Source organism: Panthera onca, chromosome A1 (assembly GCF_046562875.1).
Source record: "Panthera onca isolate mPanOnc1 chromosome A1, mPanOnc1 haplotype 2, whole genome shotgun sequence".
In the NCBI taxonomy this organism is placed as follows: domain Eukaryota; kingdom Metazoa; phylum Chordata; class Mammalia; order Carnivora; family Felidae; genus Panthera; species Panthera onca.
Genome location: NC_138339.1, coordinates 13,708,822 through 13,725,723, shown reverse-complemented (window position 1 = coordinate 13,725,723; position 16,902 = coordinate 13,708,822). Strand labels below are relative to the sequence as shown.

At 46.0% G+C, this 16,902-nt stretch overlaps 1 protein-coding gene across 4 annotated transcripts in view; it reads left to right on the top strand.

Moving 5' to 3' along the window:
- The window catches only part of MYO10 (myosin X), a 229,358-nt gene that overhangs the window by 60,551 nt on the left and 151,905 nt on the right, over positions 1–16,902 (top strand). Inside the window, exon 2 of one of the 4 annotated variants that reach the window (XM_078444498.2) lies at positions 11,855–12,053. The exons of the other annotated variants lie outside the window; for them this stretch is intronic. The gene's annotated coding sequence lies outside the window, so the exon portion shown is untranslated. The remainder of the gene's footprint in view (positions 1–11,854; positions 12,054–16,902) is intronic. 4 annotated transcript variants of the gene reach the window in all.

Genomic DNA, 16,902 nt, shown 5'->3' with positions numbered 1-16,902 from the left:
AGTTGTTGAAAAAGCCTTTTTGCAAACTGGGCTTAGAAAATGCTCTCGTAACCCACCATTGCTAGGCCTGGCTTTTCCCCCCGCACGGCTGCTTTCCTGGACATTGTTGGTGGTTCTGCAAAAGGTCTCTTCTGCCCACACTGTCTTTGACTACAGCCCCTTCTGTCTGTCCGTCTTCCTCTCCCTTCAGGGAGTACCTGCTCTTGAGCTTTTCATCTCTTTTCTCCTCCCACCGTCTCACATTGGACACTCCTTTTGAGTGGGACTTTGGGGTTTAAGTGTCGCAAACTCGGGGAGCATCGGGGTGGCTCTGTTGGTTGAGTGTCCGTTGAATTTGGCTCAGGTCGTGATCCGGGTTGTGGGATTGAGCCCATGGTGAGTGTGGAGCCTGCTTGGGATTCTCTCTCTCTCTCTCTCTCTCTCTCTCTCTCTCTCTCTGTCTCAAAACAAACAAAAAAATAATTAAATGCCCCAAACTCGAGTGCAGTGTTTCTCCACACGTGCGCCTCCCTGACTAGCTGCTTCCTAATCACTTAGTGGCCCTTGTCGCCGATGCAGGCTCCTTGGCCCTTCCCTGGATCCACTTCTGTGAAGATGGCCCTGGGATCTGTGTTTTAACAAGGTTCCCGCCTGTTTCTGTTGGCCCTGAAGTTAGGGAACCGCTGACTCCGTGGGTGTATTGATCCGAGATGAATTGGAGAGCCGTTCTCCTTACCTTTCTCTCCCTGTCTGATTTGCTGTTTGCTTCCAAGGGGGCTGGTCCCTGCCCTGTGGGGTAGGGGACTAGGGGGAGGAGCTGTGCTCCTGATGGCGTGACCCTCAGGTTGGGTTCTCTCATTCTCCCCATCTCCCTCACCCACAATCCCACCCCCTTTTCCTTCTGTGTCTGGAACAGAACCCAGTGTTTGGGGACCTTTCCTTCCAGCTGAAGATACAATGAAGGTTTTTCTAATTTGTCAGTGGAGACGTTCCACTGGTAAAGCAGCTTCCTGAAATCCCCCCTCCTGTTTTTTTTTTTTTTTTTTTTTTTAAGGTTTATTTATGAGAGAGAGAGTGTGTGAGAAGGGGAGGGGCAGAGAGAGGGGGAGACACAGAATCCGAAGCAGGCTCCAGGCTCCGAGCCCAACGCAGGGCTTGAACTCATGAACCGTGAGATCATGACCTGAGCCGAAGTCGGACGCTTAACCGACTGAGCCGCCCAGGCGCCCCCTGAAATCCCTTCCTCAAGTTTGAGCACGGAGGCCATCAGTGATGGGCTTGAATTTAAACAACTCAATTGAATTACATTTGTTTCTGAGGAAAGCTGGACCTGTTTCTCTTTCAAGAGAGGGAGGGTCTTGGGGTGTGAAGGAAGGGCAAGGGCCCCAGCGTTCAGAGCAGCCCTGGGTGGGGATGGGTGAAGGCGGTCTCCCCTGGAGGGGGCTTGTTTCCTCATTCCTCGAGCGGTGCACCTGCCATCCTGCCCGGAAAGAGCCCACGGGGCTGGATGAGAGGCATCATAAAGAAGGGATGGGTAAATCCCAAGCAGCTGCCCCACATTCAGGAGGAAAGGGCGCTTCTGCCCAGCGGATAGCTATTCTAGTAACTTCCATCTAAGGAGTGTCGGTTTCTAAAAGCAGCAGTGAAAGCGCGAGCTTCCAGTTTTTATTTCAAACCAATTGCATCGCCCTGTTAAAGGTAGGGAATCAAACTAAGTGGTTAGTTAGGCATTTTGGCTGGGAAGGGACACCCGTGAACTTTCTAAGGTAATGGAAATGCTCAGTGTGTTCTGTGTGGTTCCTCAAGCTGTGTATTTTGCTGTGTGCAAGGTAAACTTTCAGTTTTTAAAAACACCATCTAGCTTTCCTGAAGGCAGCGTTTGCGTTGAAGTGTGTGCACCAACACGCGGCTGACCTCCAAGCTTGTGTAATTACTCCAGTGTTCAGTGAAGCGGCTGCAGCAAACCCTGGCCGATGCCTGCTGCCTGTTTTTGTATAGCCCAGGAGCCTACAAGTTAATGGTTTTAACATTTTTTACTGTTTGGAAACATCAAAAGAATAGTATTTCATGACACGTGAAAGTGACCTGAAATTCACATTTAATGAGGAGGTGTTGGAACACAGCCATCCCCATTCATTGACTGGTCGTGTGAGATTGCCTTCAGACTCCAGCGGCACCCTAGAGGGGTGGAAAAGCTTTTTTGCCCTCTGGTCCTTTGCGGAAGAAGTTTGCTGACCCTGATCTAAAGGATCATTTTCCCCAATTACTTCTGATGTGATATTTGGTGCCAGGGCCTTCTAGTGGCTTCTAGTCCTGGCTATAAATCGGGATCCCTTGAGGGGCTGCTCATGGAGATTCCTGGGCCCCTACTCATGCCCAGTGGTATAGCCTCTCTGGAGGGGGGGCCCAGGAATCCGGATTTGCAACCAGCCGGCAGGAGTCTGTGCTGTGAACCCCGACTAGCAGATCGATTCGTGGTTAAGCCCCATCATTTTGTTTTGCTTGTGAGGTGGAACTGTCTTGCCCACGAGGATAAAGGTCATCAGTGACAAAACCCAGGTTTCCTGCTACCCTGTAGGGCAGCGGCTCTCAGAAGTGAACAGGCCTCTGAACATCAGACTCCCCCTGACCCCTCCCCAAGGAGGGCTTATTAAACCACGGGATCCTGCGTCTCCACTCACAGTTTGATTTGGCAGGTCTCGAGTGGAGCCTGAAAATGTGCATTTCTGACAGGCTTCCGGATGCTGCTGATGCTGCTGGTTTGGGAACCACACTTTGAGAACTGGTTTGTAGGGCTTGTTAGGTTGTATGTATGGATTGCTGCGTTTTTTTAATCCGTGTTCTAAATGCACCTCATACACAGTCTTCTCCCCAGAACATGTTCTTTAAAAACACGGATGGTCACTCACACAGTCCGCGTACTGTTCTTGACTGCTATAGCCATAAAGGAAGCATTCTTGAAAGGTGTCTTGTCAAAAACGAGACGTCATCTGGCCATCTTAGTTTTAAATACTAACACCTGTTAACGGTTTAGTCTGTAAGCGGCTATTTGGGGGGGGGGGGTGGTCAATGGAGAGCCACTCCCAGGCAGAGCAAAAATAAGAAAGCCAATGTGCTGTGTGTTAATTATATCCCAGCACATTTCCAAAAAGTTTTGCAAAAATGACTTGATGGTGCCTTTACACAACCTTCAGAAGTTACTGTGCAGATTTGGACACCTAATGCCTATTATTTTTTTTTATATATAAGTTTATTTTTGAGAGAGAACGAGAGCTAGTGGGGGAGGGGGAGGGAGGGAGGGAATCCCAAGTTGGCACCATGCTCAGTGCAAACCCAGCGTGGGTCTCAGTCCCACAACTGTAAGATCACGACCTGAGCCGATAACAAGAGTCGGAGACTTAAACCGACTGAGCCGTCCGGGTGCCTCCCCGATGCCTTTTCTAATATTGAAGAGCAATTAAATTGTTAACCAGTTGTCATTCCAGGCAAATACATAGCCCTCATTTTCTAAGGGAAATGCCAGAAGCAGAGAGGAAGGAGAGCGATTCTGTATTTAGAAGCTGTGGGTAGAACCCCCCAAGCTTTTGACGGTTCGTTTTGGTTTGATATGCTACCTTTTGCCATTATCCGTGCCACCCGGGTACAGAGAACATTGGGCTGGTGACCAGGAAGGGGACCGGGACTAAGGTAAGGTAAGCCTGGTGCTCAGTGCAAGATATAAAGAAGCACTCAGTCAGGGTCAGGACGAATTTGCATGCTCCTCCCCTCCCCTCCCCCCCCAATTGATTGCTCCTTAAATTGTACACCCTGGCCACCTGCCTCCCCCTGGTCCTGGCCCTGATCAGAATCTGGGAGCTTAAGCAAGGCTCTCTAGGACAAGAGGCCCGCTGTAGACTCGAACCTCCCCCTTCCCTTTGCTTTGCTGCAGTGATTCATTGACATGCCTCATTTCCAACGGTCCTTTGATAGTTTTCAAATATCTGTGTCAGTACATTTTAGGGAACTTGTTCAGGATTAAATTACCACAGTGCGCACTGCAGGGTGTCATGATGGTTTGGAATATTCGTAGGAAGTTTTGAGGGGACAGATATCCCCCAAGGGTTTCCTAGATGAAGACTTCAGAGCAGGCTTGTGCAATCCCTTATAAAACTGCAACACTGCATTTACAAATTCAGCACGTGGACCGTATTAGAAGTTCCAAGTGCCTTCGTTTCAGAGGTTCAAGTTGGTCTTCGATCTAGCTGCGGTGGGGGTGTTCCAAATCATTTTTGTAATAATTTTTAAATAATGTAATGGAATTTTTAAGTCTTCCACTAAGGGTAACTGAGTAGCCAGCCCTTGAGAATTCAAGTATTTTTGTCTTCTGGAACGATCTTCTGTTCTGAAATGGATCCACCTTCCTGCCGTGTTGGAGTTCACAGTGGCTTGCTCTAAGCATCTGCTTTTATTCTTGCAGAGGGAGCTAATGACAGATGTTTACGGGGTGATTCTGAGAAACATTCGCTCCCGTGACCGTGGCCTGGAACATATGCTGTCCTCAGTTTCAGGAAGCTTTTGTAACGAAGGACTCAAAAGAGATCAGGCCACTGGGGCATATTGCCAGCAAGCATGCCTTTGTGAAGGGCAAATCCTGTCCGATTAACCTAATTTCCTTCCCCGAGCAGTGATCAACCAGGGACATTAAAATAGCAGATTTTTCCATGTTAGCATTTTTTTTTTCTGACTTAAACAACGTTCGTAATTAAAGTCTGAAGATCATTCACCTAAAAAAATATATTCTTTGTTTTTCCTCCTTACATCGAAGAGGACTTGCCTCAGCAAACAGTACATGGGCCTCGTAAACATTCACTGGAGGTTAGCACTAGTGAGCAGAGACGTCAGCATCCAGATCCACGTACTTATTTTGGATGTTTCCGTTTGGGTCGTTCTCCGCGATGGTAGGATGATGTAAATACCATAGAGAAGATAATTCTCGCCTTTTGAGGAAAGTCAGACTCAGAAGTATCCATTATTGGCTCGTTGCTATCTTTGATGGAGACTTTAAAATAGTTTGCAGATGTTACTTTTAGCTAAAAGAGGAAAAGAGACTGCAGCCACATTTGAGCACCTAGGACATGATATGATTAGTTAATAACTCTCGCAAGTTTGAGCCGTGGTCTGAAATGAAAAGGAATGGTTTTTCTTTTCACAGCTGTACTGCGGTGTGATTCGCATCCCCAACAGTTCACCTGTTAAGAGTGTACATTTGAGTGGCTTTTGATATATTCACAGATTTGTGTAACTGCCACCACCAGAGTCTGTTTGGGAAACTTGGTTACCCCAAAAAGAAACCTTGTACCCCTTAGCTGTCATCCCTAAACACTCCCATCCCAACCCCCAACCCCAGGCAGTGATTTTCTGTTCCGATGGATCTGCCTGTTCTGGATGTAAGTGAAATCCTGCAAATAATCTCCCGCGACTGACTTCTTCCACATAGCATAACGTTTTCAAGGTTCATCCGTGTTGCAACGTGTGCACTTCATTCCTTTTTATTGCTCGGTAATTTTCCATCGTATGGTTATGCCACATTTGATTTAAAAGTAATAGTCTTCTAAGGCTTGGTAGAACAGGGGTGCCTGGGTGGCTCAGTTGGTTGAGCGTCAGACTTTGGCTCAGGTCGTGATCTCGTGGCTTGTGAGTTCGAGCCCTGCATTGGGCTCTGTGCTGATAGCTCAGAGCCTGGAGCCTGTTTCAGATTCTGTGTCTCCCTCTCTCTCTGACCCTCCCCTGCTCACGCACTCTCTCTTCTTCAAAAATAAATAAACGTTAAAAAAAATTTTAAACTTGGTAGAACAGAAAAGTGTAAAAGAAAATGAATAGCCAGCTGTATAAGCCCACTTTTTATATGGTTTATAATGGGTCACACAGGTAATATTTCCAAAAGTAAGGATGATATTTTACTGTAAAAAACAGTTTAGACTTTCTCTTAGATGCAATTTTTACTTCTTTTTGAGAGACAGAGGAAGTGTGAGAATGTGTGTGGGCGGGGCAGAGAGAGGCGGGGAGAGAGAGAATCCCACGCCCCATGCTGTCAGCACAGAGCCCAATGCGGGGCTCCATCGCACAAACCATGCGGTCATGACCTGAGCTGAAACCAAGAGCTGATGCTTAAGAGTCGCCCAGGTGTCCTTCTTAGATACTATTTCTAATTATGGTCTCACATCTGAAAGCGGGTACTTTTTTTCCAAAGTTCTGGGAAGATCGCAAGATCATTAAGGTTTAGAGAAATGGGTTCTACAGAAGCAGCCCAGGACGTGGGTTATACGGCATGAAGGAGGCCAGTAGGTTAGTGTAAGCGGATGGGATACTTACATCGATAGTGCAGACCAGCTCCTCTCTCCCACTGGGAAAAATGGATGTCAGCTCAGCTAGGAAAGCTGGTGGGGAGGGACATCCTGACCCGGAGGATGTCAAGGACAGCATGGAAGGACAGCAGAGGGATGGCTGGCTTCCTTCGCCTTTGAGAATAAATAGTTGGCCTCTCATCTGTCTGGAAAAGGAATAATGCTATGGATCTTAGAACCGAGGATTTCCAGGGATCGTTTCTTCCAGCCTCTTCTAAGCAGGTGACAGATGGTCACGGATATTTCCTTGCACAGACGAGACTGTATCGTCGTCCCGACTCAGGAGCACAGCTGAGAATCACTGTAGGTCGCCTTAACATTTGACGATGTCGTAGAAATGGAACAATTTTTAAAAAGAGAAGATGTAACTTTAAAAAGTGACCTGTGATACTGAATTCTGTTTGTAATGGAATTTTGAGATTCTCTCAGTGGTGTCTCAAACCATCCCCGCTTTGTTTGTAGTCCTGCCCCCTGCCGGTCCCCCCAGGGACAGTTTACTGTTGTCCCTCAGCTACTCTCTAGGACTGCCTGGCAAAGGCTTTGGAGGAATTCCTGGAAGGGATGCCAGGGTTCACACAGGTCATTTTACGCCAAGCATTTATTGAGTAATTTGGGGGAAGAAAGGGCGGAGCGGATCACGTCGTTCTGCTGGGTCATTTCGTGTGTTGAGTGGACGTGGCCCCGGATGCTTTGTCCAAGTCATCTGAGCGCGAAAACAAGCACGGTGGGCACAGAGGGCTTCCCTTGTGTGGCTCAGGCCTCATTTCCTTCTGTGTGCTGTCTTCTGCTTGAGGGTAATGAGGGCCAGCCAGTCCCGGCCTGGAGAGTAACCCAAATGAACTGGAAGAGGCAAGGGGCTAACCAGCCGCCATCTGTCGAGGGATTCGTGGCTGGGTTTCACAAAACCCGTTAAGAAATTGAATTAATGTCTGGAAGCCAGAGGCAAAATAAATAAATAAATAAATAAATAAATAAATAAATTTATTTATTTTTGGCACCTGCTGCCCAGTAAACCATTGTGAGTGAATGCACTTAGGATAAAACTGAAAATAAGACCCAATGAATGAGTTGATTTTCCCCGTGCGAAGGAGAAGAGAGCTGTTTCTTTACATCCAGTGTTAAGCCAGTGTAGGTAATTGCTCAGTGACAGCACAGGTGTGACCTAGAATCTGTACTTCTCGTTACTTTGTGACTTTTTTTTAAACTGATGCCCTCGAGCGTACGGCTTTTTTAATGTGGTTGAAATTATTTAAGACTCTGTTCTTACAGGGTTTGTTCACTGTGTCTATATCTCCGTCTCCGTCCATCCATCCCAACCAATGATGAGCACATCTTTTCTGATTTCCTCAACCAAATTGAGGAATGTCATAGAAGTAATATCATGTTTGTATGCAATATCACATGTTTGTATATTGATACTTAAAAGTTTGTTTTCTAAGTTGACATTATTTGGTTGGATCTTCCCGGTGCACCCAGTTCAGGAAATAAAAATCACCATCACCGTTCTGCAAATCTGAAAAGTCTCAAAAAGGTCACTACCTCCCATGGTCCCTGTGAGCCCCCAAATGTGGTGTGGAGGTGCTGGACAAGCCTGACATTTATATCATTCTGTGTGGTTTGTAAAGTATTTTCATTGGATTGATCTTCTTTTGATCCTTAGAACAAACGTGTCACCCAAATCTCTGATTTTTAAAATGTCATGTAAGAGGATCTTTATTACCACTTCTCTGTTGCATAGACAGAAGCGATTTTGGGGTCCATCAGTGTCTGGGACCTGACTTCCTGGTATAAAAGCTAGGTGGCTGGGGGTGAGATTCATTCCTAAGGGACCATCTCCTCTGGGTTTAAGGACGACTTTTCCTTAAAAAGTGTGAAAACCATGCAGGCGTAAGAAAAAGGTCCCAGAACCTAACAGCTACTTTTTCATTCTGTCCCTGCAAGACTTCGGGTTCATTCCCAAGGTAGAAATAAAGTTTTTATGCTGTCTACTGTTTTAATTAAAAGTCATTTTACATGGCAGGAAAAATCCAGGGTGAGTTGTTTTGTTTGTTTTATTTTCTCCCCTAACCCCAGCTTTTTTTAGAGCTTGTTTTAAGGTATCAGTGTTACAGTTAGGTTGTGCTTACCTATAAATGCACAACATTTTCCTCCTCTTTGTCCTTGCCAATATATTTACTTTTTATGGTTCTAAGTAATGCGTACACCCAGCGTGGGGCTCGAACTCACAACCCCGAGATCAAGAGTCGCATGCTCTGCCTGAGCCAGCCAGGCACCCCTCTAAAATTCTTAAAAAAAAAAAAAAAAAAAAAAAAAGTGAGCAGCTGGGAGTTGGAGTGTTGGGTTTAATGTCAGGTCAATATAAATAAGAAATAGCTGGGTGAATTGGTGGTGTTTGTTGATGAAAGTCCCTTTCCTGTGATTGTCGGGCTAGGCAGAAGGGCTAATCCTCCAAGGGCTATCTGTGTAGACCAATTAATTTTTTACTCGCCTAAAAGCATCCCTCTTTGTCTTACAGAGATTCCAGGCCTCAAATTGCCGTTGGGATCAGACTTGCTGAATAAATAGTTTATATGTTCATCTTCTCAGTTACTTTGTGTGAATAAAGTGTGAACCATCTGGGCCCCTCTGTGCTTTTATCTCGCTGGCTCTGAAAGAGCCAACTCGGCTTTTGTTTTGAGGTCAAGGCGGATGTACAAGTCTCCATGTTGATTTCTTTGGTGTGGCTGGCATGGATCTTAGCTGCTTTGAGATGTTGAGAAGATTTCAAACCAAGTTGGGGAAGAACAACATAAATTGGTGGGTTGTTTTTTTTTTTTTTCTTTCCATCGAAGTCGACTAATGCAAATATTTCATGAACAAGTGTCCTCTGGAATAAGTCCATTTATTTAACGCCATTTGGATGTTTCTCTAAATTTGTTGTTAATCTTAGGGTTTGGGGGTTTTTTTGTTTTGTTTTGTTTTTGCCAGATGTTTGACTTCTGTCTGGGTCCTGCAGCGATGATTTGGTTTCAGCGTATATCAGAGAATGTCGGAACGTGAAATATTTTGGTGTTAATGTATTATGGGAAAGTCCCTCTTCCCAACCACAAAAGTCTGCATCAGTCTCTAAATGTATCGTCCTGATTTGACCTTTTTCTTTGCCACCTTGTGCTCTTACAGATGTACTTTATTCTAGGGGCATGAAGACTGTGTCGTTAATACAAATTTGGTCATAACTGGCTTCTATGTGAATTTGTTGCTCTTAAGATTATGCCAGAAGCGGTCTTGTGAGTGTATTTTTAGTTACCTTTGGAAAAGCCATTTTGTTTAAAAGATGGGTGGGGCAGGGGATAAAATCACTGTTGACCAGCAGTTTGCAGCTTGGGCCGTGGCAATCTGTAAATGCACGTAACGTGCGGATTACGGAGTGATGCTATTTTCAGCTATCAAAATGGGAGGAGAAAAATGCTTTAAAAATAATTCATTCAAATACAGACTGAAAGTGCTGCTTCTCTAGTTGCTATTATTTTAATCTTCCTAAGTGATACTCCTATTTCCAAATGTATTTGAAAAAACTTACATGCCCACGAGGGATGCCGATGCCCTAGGCACAGCTCAAGAGGAGCCTTGATCTGTACCGTCCAGGACTTGTATTTCAACAACGTAACCAGCCATGGCAACTGGTTCCAGTAATGGTGGTGATGATCCTAGACACCAGCCTGTTGAGTTGTCTGGTGGTGAGACTGGTCCTTCTCTTCGTAGCCAATAGATACCAGCTACTAGTGTTTCTCAAAGACTTGACTAGTCCTAAATGGTGTCAGGAGAAGTAGGTGGTGGGGGTTGGCTAACCCAAGTTTGGGAAAGGCTACGTTATTTTTCAGAAGTTTAAAAAGCACATTTAATCTTACTTTCTACAATAATGTTTGTTTCCTTCCTTCCTTCCCTCCCTCCCTTCCTCCTTCCTCCTTCCTCTTTTCCTTCTTGTCTTCTCTTGTCTTCTCTTGTCTTCTCCTGTCTTCTCCTGTCTTCTCCTGTCTTCTCCTGTCTTCTCCTTTCCTCTCCTCCCCTCCCCTCCCCTCCCCTCCCCTCCCCTCCCCTCCCCTCCCCTTCCCTCCCCTTCCCTTCTCTCTTTAGTCCCAAACACCAAGAGAAGCTATTGGTAAAATTAATGCCCATCAACAGGACTTCACTTTGAGAAATGCTGACCCAGATGTTGGTTCCTTTTTTGTGATCGCTACTTTCATTTGGGTTCTCATCAGCATTAATCAGCTAATAGCAACACTGTCTTTAGGATATGAGTCCTGTGGAAGTACCGTTTGGATGCCTTCCTATTTTAAAAAACCTTTAAGGAGTGTGTTTGATTATTGTGTGTCCCTCTTCTTGGGCTCTGAGCTCCATGAGGGCGGAGGCCGGGTTTATTTTGTTCTACATCACCTTGGCACCTCCCAGGACACTGCCACTTAACAAGTGTTCAATAAATAGTGAGTGGATGAAGGAATGAAGACGAGCTGTGTTCTAGACTGTATACATTTCAAGTTCTGTCACCCTGCCACCTGTGTTGAGGGCAATGGTTTATCTTAAGTAGTCTGAAGAGACGTATCTCCGCAATGAAATATGATTTTGGTGATAAAGACAACAGGGTCCCAGCTTGACTGCCACCGACTGAGGAACTCAGGACAGTTACATAACGTTAATCATCTGTTTTCTCACCTGTGACACGGTGACAGTTCTACCTTTCAGGTTTGAGGAAAGGGGGGGTATATGAGGGTGCTTAGGGATGAGCCGGCATTGTGTATGCTTAGCACCTGTCACGTATTAGAAAGTGTCGTCCAGGGGCGCCTGGGTGGCTCAGTCGGTTCAGCAGCCGACTTCGGCTCAGGTCATGATCTCACGGTCCGTGAGTTCGAGCCCCGCGTCGGGCTCTGTGCTGACAGCCGGAACCTGGAGCCTGTTTCAGATTCTGTGTCTCCCTCTCTCTGACCCTCTCCCATTCATGCTCTGTCTCTCTCTGTCTCAAACATAAATAAACGTTAAAAAAATTTTTTTTTAAAAAAAGAAAGTGTCTTCCCAAAGGCACGCCCTGTCCTTTAATGATTCCCCGCCTTTCAGTGCCAGCTGGCTCATTACAAACCTGTTGTGCCCACCCAGCTTGTCTCCATCCCATTTTAGTTGCTTTGACAAAAAGAACTGAGAGAATGTCAGCATTGGGAGCTGGTGAGTGACACTCGGGCTGTTCCGTGATGACCAACATCTAAAAGAATTTTTTTATGGTCGTGGACTGTCGGGAGCCAGGCGTTAGCCTTTATGCTTGGGTGTGGGAGAGAAGGAAGAAAAGGGATCTGGCGGATTCGTTCTAGAACATACTGTCTCACACCCAGAAATGACTGCCACCCTTCAGTGGTTTCAAGGTGGTTTTCAGTGTTGCGAAAAAGCTTGGTGCGAGCCAGCCTTCATCCAAACCCTCTTTAGTCTTATGACACCTAAATGTAGTAATGTCATAATTAATTCTCCAGGAGCTTGTGTTTTTGTTTGGCCTCATTTCACTTTGACAATAAAAGCAACGATACAACCCAAGCGCACAGTTGCCCACAATCAGTGCATCTGATGTCCCTCCTCACCTGGGTGCTGCAGCTCGGTGGTCCCCAGGCCTTCTGATTCCTGCATCCAGAGATTTCTAGACCGACATAGTTATCCTGTCTCTTACATTGTCAGGTAAGGCCATTGAATAACTCTTGCCATCATTTTAATTTTAAAAGACAGTGTCAACATACTGAAAGTGGGAAGACGTGATCTCAGAATAAAGGATAACTTTTTAAAGGGAGGAAATTAAACTTTATGAAAAACTAGTTCCATTGTCTTTTTTTTTAATTTTTTTTTTTTAATGTTTATTTTTGAGAGAGAGAGAGTGTGAGTGGGGAAGGGGCAGAGAGAGAGAGAGAGAGAGAGAGAGAGAGAGAGAGAGAGTGTCGATGCAGGCTCCAGGCTCTGAACTGTTAGCACAGAGCCCGTTGCAGGGCTTGAACCCGTGAGCTGTGAGATCATAACCTGAGCCAAAGTCGGACACTTAACCGACTGAGCCACCCAGGGGCCCCTCATTCCTTTCGTTTAAGGACAAGGTTTGATTATTTTTATACAGCTCGTTAAGGCTTCGGTTACATGTTTTGGTAAGATAATTAAGACAGTTATATTCAAAAAAAGAAATATGTATCTGGAATCCCTCTGCTTCAGATAAAATTCTTACTGGAAAGCTTACACGTTGTCCAGACTACATAAGCCCCTTCGTGTCTTAACTGGGGTTTTTGTGAAATTTTGAGTTTTGCAGACCTTGACTTAAAAACCGCCGAGAATGATCTAATCAGCATCACGCTGATTCTTAATGTTGCTATGACTTTCACCTTATTTCATAGTTGGGTTGGCCTACTTTTAAGGACAAAAATTAGAATACAGGGTGAAACTGAGAATTAGTGGTGGAATACAGGTTCTCTTGCTTTTCAAAAAACAAACAGAAAAAACCAACCAGCCATTTGGTTCTGGTAGGTTAATTTATTAGCGAAAAGATCAACTGAGTAAGTTTTCTTACTTTGTTTTTTAATATCCCCCTTGGCGTGCTTTCATAACTATGTATTTGCCCTTTTTGATCGTGAATATGGAGGAAGCAAAGAGCCAGTTGGTCAAGTTGCTGGAGAAAGTATAGTGGTTCGTTGGATATACTCTTGATTTTCAGAAATCTTTGTTCTCTGTTCCACCTACCTCATCAAGGGGCGCTTTGAGAAGGAAAACAAAACAAATTATGTGGAAGTGAAAGGTCTGCGTGAATGTGGGCTGTGGGCCTGATCGCAGGGCAACGTGTTTCTTCTGTGATTTTCGTAAAGAATTCGGAGCCCGATGGATCAGCCTTGAGCTGGAAAAGGAATCGATCCTTCAGAGAAAAAGAAGTAGATAAAATTGTTTGGAAGAAAATCGTTTTCTGATAGTATGATTTGAAGGAATCGTTGTAAGGATGCCCAGGGGAACGAAGATGGAAACAGAAACAGCTCCCCAGGTTTAAAGAGGGGAGTAGGCGGGGCGCCTGGGTGGCTCAGTCGGTTAAGCGTCTGACTTTGGCTCAGGTCATGATCTCGCAGTCTATGAGTTCGAGCCCCGCGTCGGGCTCTGTGCTGACAGCTCAGAGCCTGGAGCCTGTTTCGGATTCTGTGTCTCCCTCTCTCTCTGCCCCTCCCCTGCTCATGCTCTGTCTCTCTCTGTCTCAAAAATAAATAAAAACATAAAAAAAAAATTTAAAAAAAAGAGGGGAGTAGGCAACGGAGAATAAGAGAGTGGACGGTGTATTGTGACTAGTTCAGAGGCCGATTCCACTGGAGACTCAGGCAAACCCACTTTTCCTGTTGTGCCCACTTTTTCCCTCTCGTGTGTCGGTCGTTTTGGTCTGTTGGGATAAAGTATAATAAAGCTCTATGGGTTCAGTATTTGAAGTTCTTATGCAACCTTGTAATTATTATTTATTGGTGTCCTCGCTTAGCCTTCCCAGCCTAACCTGTGCAAACCAGTTTTGAAGCTATTAGTTAGTGAGTTCAGAAGACCTGCAAGCTTTCTGGCTGAGTGTTAAGTCCAGTTGTCGTTGTCTGGGATGTTTCACTTTCTTTACAAAAGAAAATCTGTAATTTTACCCGTCCCTGTATATTTGATGTATTATACTGGAGTCCAACTCCGTAGCATGGATGCGGTTTTAAAATGCTGTTCCATTTTAATTTTGACTTTTAGCAATGGTGGACAAGAGTGACTTTTAAAAATATTTAGGGGCGCCTGGGTGGCTCAGTCCATTAAACGTCTGACTCTTGATTTCGGCTCACGTCATGATCTCATGATTTGTGAGATCGAGCCCTGCATCAATCTCCATGCTGACAGCCTAGAGTCTGCTTGGGATATATATTTTCTCTCTCTCTCTCTCTCTCTCTCCCTCCCTCCCTCTCCCTCTCCCTCTCCCTCTCCCTCTCCCTCTCCCTCTCCCTCTCCCTCTCCCACTCCCTCTCCTCCTGCCTCCCTCCCCTTCTCTCTCCTGCTTACACACACACATGCTTTCTCAAAAAATAAACATTAAAAAAACATTTAAAAAAACTAAAAAATATATTTAAAACATTAGATAAGGGAGTTTTAGGACCTGTGGAAACAAATGAAACAAGTATTTTGAACCCGGAAAGTATCGCACACACTGATTTGTCTGTGAGCCTGCACTCCAGCAGCAGCCTGGCATGCTCCGATGGGGCATTTTGGACTCCCAGCCCTGCCTGCTACGTGCTAACCACAGGACCTTCAATAAGGACATTCCGGGTCCTAGTTTTCTTGTTCATAAATTCGGGATTAGAGTAGCACCTGCCCGGAGGGCTGATTGCCAGATGGAACATGGGCATCTGCCAGGTTATACAGATGAGAATTGCAATAATTATACATACATATGTATACGCATATGTGTATAGAGATATTTGTGTATATGTGTATGTAGATGTGCACGTACAGGTTATAAGAATATTGTGAGTGGGTCATTGCCATAGCACTTTATTATTTTTTTTTACATTTGTTTATTTTTGAGAGACAGAGCACGAGTGGGGGAGGGGCAGAGAGGAGGGGAGACACAGAAGCCGAAGCAGGCTCCAGGCTCCGAGCTGTCAGCACAGAGCCCGACGCGGGGCTCGAACCCACGAACCGTGACGTCATGAACTGAGCCGAAATCAAGAGTCAGACGCTTAACCGTCTGAGCCCCCGAGGCGCCCCTGGCGGAGCACTTTCCAAGGTGAGGGTAGGTGTGGGGCACGTTCTAACTGGAGCACGTGGAAGGTTTTGGGACACGGGGAGGCGGGTGCTGAACCAGGCCAGCTGGGCGTGGTGTCAGCTGGCTGCCAGGGTGGCAGGGAAGGGCCTTGTGGCTGTGTGGCCACGGGCTCGGGGCTGAGAGCACAGAGGTCATGGGAGGAAGCAGGGCGAGCAGAATCAGAACCCACAGCAGGCTTGTTCAAGGAAACAAGCCTTTGACAGTTTCACGATTGAGCCAGTGGGCTAAATCACATCAAGCCGTGCTTGCTCCTCTTGGCCTGTGCTTCTCGGTCCCCTGCACCTGTGCATCGTAACCACCCTCTCTGATGCTCCAACAGCCCTGTGACCGGGAGTGGGAGGTGTTTGTGCAGCCTTGGGATAGATTAGGAAGGTTCCGAAAAGTGGACCTGTCTGCGTCAGGTCGCATCACTAAAGTGTCAGGACCATCGTGAGGAGGTGATTTCCCCAGTGAACTTGGTCTGCCCCTGCACCTTTAGTGCGGCACCTTTTAAAGGTACTTTCAAGATCCATTTCTCAGTCTGCCTCTTCCCTTCCCTGGATCTCCGCTCCCTCTCTTGACTGTATCTTCTCAGCCTCTTGCACAGTGCCCAGGCCTGGCGTCAGTACGTTTTGAACAAAAGAGCTTTTGGCAAGAGGCAGGCAGGCCGACTTAAACCCCCCCAGCTCGGTCAGTGCACACATCAGAAAGTACATGTATTTAAACTCCGACAGGCATGGGGACACGTTTTCTAAAGTGTGCATGTACGTGTGAAGGGTTTCCTATGAGGGTCTCTGGCCGAGGGCTGACCGTATACTGTGAAACCAAGAATATACTTGCCGCCTGACTTTCTGTTTGTTATGTAATCCTACCCCCACTGCTAACGATACTCCCGAAAGATTTGTCTCCCAGCTTCTGTGATTGAGGCCTGTTTGTGTAGTTATCAGATACTGTGCTAATCTCAGCAGGAAGTCTCATGGCTGTGCCTAGTTGTGGCCTCATGTGTGCCTCACGTTTAGGGAAAAACAAAAAACAACAAAACTCCCAAGGCCCCGAGCCTGGAATAAGGAGGCCAGGACAAAGAGATCATCGACTTTATTCTTAGACACACTTTCAAAAAAGCTTATTAATGAGAAACAGTTTGCAGGAAGAGTTGGCATAGAAGTCAGCTTCCATTGTTAAGAGTTCAAATAGAACGTGGCTTTGTTGAAGGGCAGCCTGAATTCGTTATTAGTGTCTCAGACCACAAAGCCTCCTCCAGTTTGACGGTCCGTGGAGCTCATGAGACACAGCTATCCTTTCTACCTGGGAGAAAGTTGAAAAATTAACATTGTTCAAATGAAAGTTAACCTCCGGCCCCGCTGTCTCCTGCTTGCCTGTGCGTGATTTAAAAGGTATTTGCAGGGGCGCCTGGGTGGCTCAGTCGGTTGAGCTTCCGACTTCGGCTCAGGTCCTGATCTCACGGTCTGTGAGTTCGAGCCCCGCGTCGGGCTCTGTGCTGACAGCTCGGAGCCTGGAGCCTGCTTCAGATTCTGTGTCTCCCTCTCTCTCTGACCCTCCCCCGTTCATGCTCTGTCTCAAAAATAAATAAACACTTAAAAAAAAAAATAAAAGGTATTTGCAGAGGCCAATCTGGTGTTGGTGCAAGGTAAAGAAAGACGTTTTAAGCTGTTTTTCTAAAATCTGGAAAATCTGCTGGACTATCCACCTGGGCAACAGCATCGTTTGCATTGTTAATCATTTGCTCTGACCTTT